Consider the following 6,146-nt stretch of genomic DNA (forward strand, 5'->3'; position numbering starts at 1 on the left):
CCCATCTAAGTACTGACCCTGTTTAGTTTCCAAGATCTGACAAGATTTGGCAATACCATGCAATTTTCCTTCTGAGTTTCTTAATAGACACTGCATTCTTTAATATTCCTGTTTGGCATGCTTACAGAGCATTGATGAAGTTTCAACACCCTCTCCCCCATTCAACACCAGTCCCACCTACTGATTTAGAATAATGTTTCCCTGGTTTATAATCACATGTCCCATTTTCCCAAAGAATTTGTTTCCACTTCTGGGGGTGGGGGAAAACAGGACAAAGGAAACAAGTTTATACATTTTCCAGAATTTAAATCTTAATCTGCTCGTCCTGAATGCCAGTTCTGACATTACAAGGCAGCCAGGCTTAGTGCTGAAGATATGTGGACCTGCATGACACACCTTTTTGTAAACATGTGATTGTGTGACATTCATGCTTGACAAGTTTTAGGTGAATTCTTCATAACTCTTAAATGTTTTACACCTGAGTGACACAGTAGCATATCCTTAGAACAAAACGGGAGAATCTGTGCAGCTTAAAGTATTTAAATATTTGAATTTTGGGGGTAGTTGAGTTTGGGGGATAATAATGATGAATATTTGAGTTTGGGGGTAATAACGATGAAGACTTTCAGGAGTCTACATAGGGTTGCCAACTTCCAGGTGGTGGCTGGAGATCTCCTGCGATTACAACTGATCTCCAGATGACAGACATCAGTTCATCTGGAAGTTGGACTTATTGTGTTATACCCCATTGAAGTCCCTCTCCAAACCATCCCTTCTCAGGCTGCAGTCTCAGACTCTCCAGGTGTTTCCCAACTTGGAGCTGCCAACCCTAAGTCCAAGAGCTAGTATTAAGAGAACTCCTCCATCCATGTTGTGTTAGTCTAATTTGAAACAAGGCAGAGGTAAAGGCTCTGTTTGTATCCTTAAATAAAAGGAGCAAATACTGTGCTGGGTCCAGCCAGCTGTTTCAAAGAATCTCACCCAGTTCCCTTCCTTGCTGCAGCTTCTGGTCCACATGGCTTTTGCCCCTGCAGGTCCCATACTTGCATCATAGGTCTAGCTTGAAAACTAAGTCTGGACCATGTGTCTCAGTCCACATGTGGGAGTTTCCTGGTGGTATGCTGCTTTTTCACATGAGGTTAGGAGCATACACATAGGGAGCTAAATGCCAGGAAAAACAATTCTAGCCTTGCTCTCTTCTTCAATCTTCAGGGTTTTTTTTTTAATGTGTGGAGAATATTTGGGTGGGGCAGAACAGAAGAGTGTTTTATCTTTCTATCTGTAGTGGTGTCATTCAAACACAGGTTTAGCATCCAACCCACAGCTTGTGACAAACAGGCTAATGAGACAATCTGAAATCGCAACTCCAAGTGGGCTTATCTGAAAGCATGAATGTATGACGAAGCTAGAAGCTCTCTGCAGTTTTGCAGTGGGCCAACAAGGTTATACATCTGTCCTTCTCTCAAAGTTGAGAACCTCTGATAATAACAAAGAAGATACCTGATATTATTCCTGATCATTCTTTTTACTGCTCCAAAGATTTAGCTAGCCTGTTTGAGCATATCTATGTATCTGCTTTGTGCCATTTTAACAAACATGGTCAAGAAATCTTGGGAAGTGCAGTTCATTGACAGTGCTGAAAATGTTGATGATCTCTAGTTCCAGCCTGGAAAGGGGTGTGACTGTTGGATCTAATTATGTTTGGCAGCATAGGTATATGTTCTCAGGAGTTTTCAGTATGGGTGTTTAGTAACTAACCTATCAGAGCATCTGTCCATGAACAACGAATCACTGCCATTATTTTAGGCAGGGTTTATTGGAGATCTTGGCTTTGGATGGTGGGGACAAACTCAGTGTTTCTAGGATGAGGCAGAAGGAAGATTTGTGAGCCAAGAACCATTACGTAGCGGATGTTCTTGGAAGAGAAGTCAAGCTACCAGGGCTTGGCTAGATTTAATTCCAACAAGGTCAAAGAAGAGTGTGGGAGGGAGGGATGGAAAGGAAAGAAAGAAAGGTTGGTGGAGGTTGAAGAGAATGTATCCCTAAAGCCAAAGGGCTTCTTGTCAAGCATCTGTAGCATTTAGTGGTTTTAGTGTAGTGTAGAAGAGGTATCCACAGGCCAACTAGGGAATGAAACAGCCAAAATCAGAGACTGCTATTGTGAAGTTGAAGGAAACAACACTGACATGTTTATCATCAAAATAGGAATGTCGACGGTTCTTATTCCCACAACTCAGGATCAATGTCAATGACATTAGATCAGTCTTGGAAATGGGCAGCAAGAACAAATTCAGGTGGGCAGTTCACAGTCAGTTTCTGAAGTGCTGCTAGAAGATGAGCTAGGGGCATCCTTCAAAGTGCAGAGGCTGGAGCATTTGAGGAGGACTAACCCTGAGTTGGTGACATACGGTCGATTTTAGAGCTTCTAAACACATCATGTTGGAAACTTGCATAGTAATCTTTCTTTAAAGATGATTCCTGTGAAATTTACTTGTAACCCCCTAAGTGCTAGCATGACCTTAGGTCAGCCATAGCTCTGGCAGAGGTTGTCCTTGAAAGGGCAGCTGCTGTGAGAGCCCTCTCCAGCCCCACCCACCTCACAGGGTGTCTGTTGTGGGGGAGGAAGGTAAAGGAGATTGTGAGCCACTCTGAGACTCTTCGGAGTGGAGGCGGGATATAAATCCAATATCTTCTTCTTCCTGAGGGTCAGGTTCTAATTCTAGAGTAATGTTCACCAATTCAAAACATAAATCCACTTTATTTAAATATAACAGAATACAACTGTGGGGAAAAAAACATTCCCAAAGCTATCAATACTGGTTCATTAACCAGTGTCCCCTGAGCTGACTTCTACTCACAATCCACTTTGTAGAAGGCACAGCCAGCTCTGTGTCATCCAGAGCTCCAACTCTTCTTGTGAAGATGCTGGATGGATCTTCAAGCTTGTTCATTGCCCTAGGAGGAGTTCCCTTTTCCTCCTTGCTAGAGAAGTGGGATAGCTCTGTGCTAGGGTGTCGATCTCAGGCAGTTAATGAAGATTTGAGCTGTCAGCAGTTCCCACTCTTTGGTTTTCTGAGCTTTTTCAGGTCTTCTTAGTCTCCACTGCTCTCCCAGGGAGGTTCAAGTTCTCCCAGCTAGGGGTTTCAGCTCTGGATCTTTTTGGATCCAAAGTTTGGAAACCAGCTTTGCCTTTCAGAAAGCACTGCCTTCAGCACATCTCAATAATAATCCCTTGCCCTTTCAGCTATCCCAGTCCTGCTTGATACCAGCTCTCTTAGTCATAGTAGAAGAAGAAGAAGAAGAAGAAGAAGAAGAAGAAGAAGAAGAAGATATTGGATTTATATCCCGCCCTCCACTCCGAAGAGTCTCAGAGCGGCTCACAATCTCCTTTACCTTCCTCCCCCACAACAGACACCCTGTGAGGTGGGTGGGGCTGGAGAGAGCTCTCCCAGAAGCTGCCCTTTCAAGGACAACCTCTGCCAGGGCTATGGCTGACCCAAGGCCATTCCAGCAGGTGCAAGTGGAGGAGTGGGGAATCAAACCCGGTTCTCCCAGATAAGAGTCCGCTCACTTAACCACTACACCAAACTGGCTCTCCCTTCAAAAGTATCCCTCATGAGTCTTTGCTAAACATGCAAATCAGTACAAGCCTAGGTATACATCAGCTATCTGCTAGTCTTGCCTGCGGACTGTCTAAGTATCTGCAGTCTACTAATCAGACTGAGATCCAAACCCCTTTTTTCCAGTACAGCCTTACATACTTGTCGAAGCTAAACTTAATAAGGTCCCAAGTGGCAGGGAAACTTTCAGCAGCAGCAACAAAACCCGCTAACTCCCTTTTCTCACACAAACCTCATGGCAATGTAGGGCAGTCTGTTACAAGACTTCATTAACTTGGGCCCAACAATAACCTTGCAGTCACACAAAACGCACTGTGAGTGGAAGGATACCTTTGGATCTAGTCTTAAAGTAGAACCTATTATCTTCTTACCATTCCCATAAACTATTGTATTTACTTCTTTGATGAAGACGTGTTCAGCATGCATCTGGTATTTTGTTACAGACCAGAGATTCCTCATTTGAGTGCCTTCCTTAAAAACCGTAAAATTTTGCTTGGGAAATGTGGACTATGCATCCATTTTTAGTCCACCAGATCTAATTTCCATTTCTACTAAGCTAAAATGAACCCCAAAAATTCCAATCTGTGTTCACTTTGGCTATTTTTCCCAGGCCAGACTATTGATAGTAACCAGAAAGGAAGCTTGCAGGGGGGGGGGGGAGGGATGGGAAATGGGGGGAAATCTCATCCTTAGGTTTTCACTCTGGTCATATAAATGTTTTAGTGGACTATCAAAACCTTTGTTGGCTGTGTACTTGTATGGGTATTTTCAAGGTTGATTTTTGCCAACAGGCTTATTTTGTTCCAGTTACCCAGAGCCATCAGCTTTCTGTGATCATTTGTTGTCTCCTTGTGGCATATTTTGATGTAGAACAAGTGGTTTCAGCCATGTGTGTTTCAGTTCTTGCCCCTTGAGGTAGGGAGTTAGTGACCCGGGCAGTCCCCTTCCAGCTTTATGATTCAAAACTGATGGTAAGGTCATTTAGCATTCACAGTCCGGAGGTGCATTCTCAGGGATCCTGAAGGGCAACCAGATGCCATCAGCGGTGCATGGCGGCATCTGTGGCATTAATCCCTTATCTCAGTGTTCATGCATTTGTTGCCTTAGCCGTGTGTTCTGCTTGGTCTACAGTGCTTTTCCTCCCACTGTCTTCTCTTCCTTCTTTACTTAGAAATGGACATAAATTCATTATAAACTGGAGATTTGCAAAGTGAACACTTTCTTTTGGTTTTGCTTTAAAGTGTGTTTATGAAGGGAAATGTAAAGATAATGGCTATTAGCGTCCACAGGCTTTTATAACATAGATTTAATTGCATAGGCAGCTGATCTTTGTACTCATGTGATTCTAGGGTTGTCAGGTCTGTGTTGGAAAATACTTGGAGACTGGGGGTGGCTCCAGGAGAGGGCAGGGTTTGGGGAAGGGAGAGGCCTCAGCAGGGTACAATGCCATACAAAGCAGTCGTTTTCTCCAGGGGAGCTGATCTCTGCCGACTGGAGATCTGTTGTAAAAGCGAGAGATCTCCCTGCCCCACCTGGAGGCTGACAACTCTATGGGCATTTTCGCACTGACCTTCTAGTGGCGCGACCACCCTCTTCACACCGGAGGATCTGCCCGGATTTCGCACAAGAAGCGCCGGCGCACCCAAAAGAGCCGGCGACTTCTGTCGCGAAACCCGCTCAAACGGAAACCGCCAAGAAGCAGGAAAACGTTTGAGCGGGTTTCGCGACGGAAGTCGCCAGCTCTTTTGGGTGCGCCGGCGCTTCTTGTGCGAAATCCGGGCGGATCCTCCGGTGTGAAGAGGGTGGTCGTGCCACTAGAAGGTCAGTGCGAAAACGCCCTATGATCATAGCACGTGCCATTCATCCAAATGGGTTCATGCAGGAAACGTACCTGCTTCATTGTGCTCAGTGTGTTTCACTGTATATTCTTTTAAAAAATGGGAAACACTTTTGATTCTTTACCCTTCATTCTTTGTTCTTAATATTTACTTTGCCTTTGCAAAACTTTGAGATTTACAGAGTTTGAGAGTGAATGTTTGACTCCGTTATCAAAGACGTTTAGGAATGCATCAAATATACATCTGTGATTTATAGGTTTGTTTTTTTTAAAAAAAATCAAGCAATTCTTAACATTAGATGCAAGCAGTATAGGACTATAATTATATTGGAATTCTCTATCTTGTGATCAAAATTGGGAGGGGGGGAGGCGCGCTAGAGATATCTTTGCAAAGGATTATTTCTTAATTATTGTCTGAAATATAAAGACACCATCCAACTTTTTTGCCTCTTTTTGGATGACTCTGTTATAGAAAATTGATTTGTGAGCAGTTCTACAAATTATGTAGCAACAAACCCAGTTTTGCGACAGTGTATGCTTGTCACAGAAGTGCAGCCCATTTTAAATCTCCAATGAGCATACTGTACAATACCTGTTACTACATCTGCCCATAACATTTTTAGATGTACTCTTCAGAAATTTTATGCGTATTCCTAAAAATGCAATGTGTTGGGTCTACTCTGTATGGA

This window comes from Heteronotia binoei, chromosome 12 (genome assembly GCF_032191835.1).
Source record: "Heteronotia binoei isolate CCM8104 ecotype False Entrance Well chromosome 12, APGP_CSIRO_Hbin_v1, whole genome shotgun sequence".
In the NCBI taxonomy this organism is placed as follows: domain Eukaryota; kingdom Metazoa; phylum Chordata; class Lepidosauria; order Squamata; family Gekkonidae; genus Heteronotia; species Heteronotia binoei.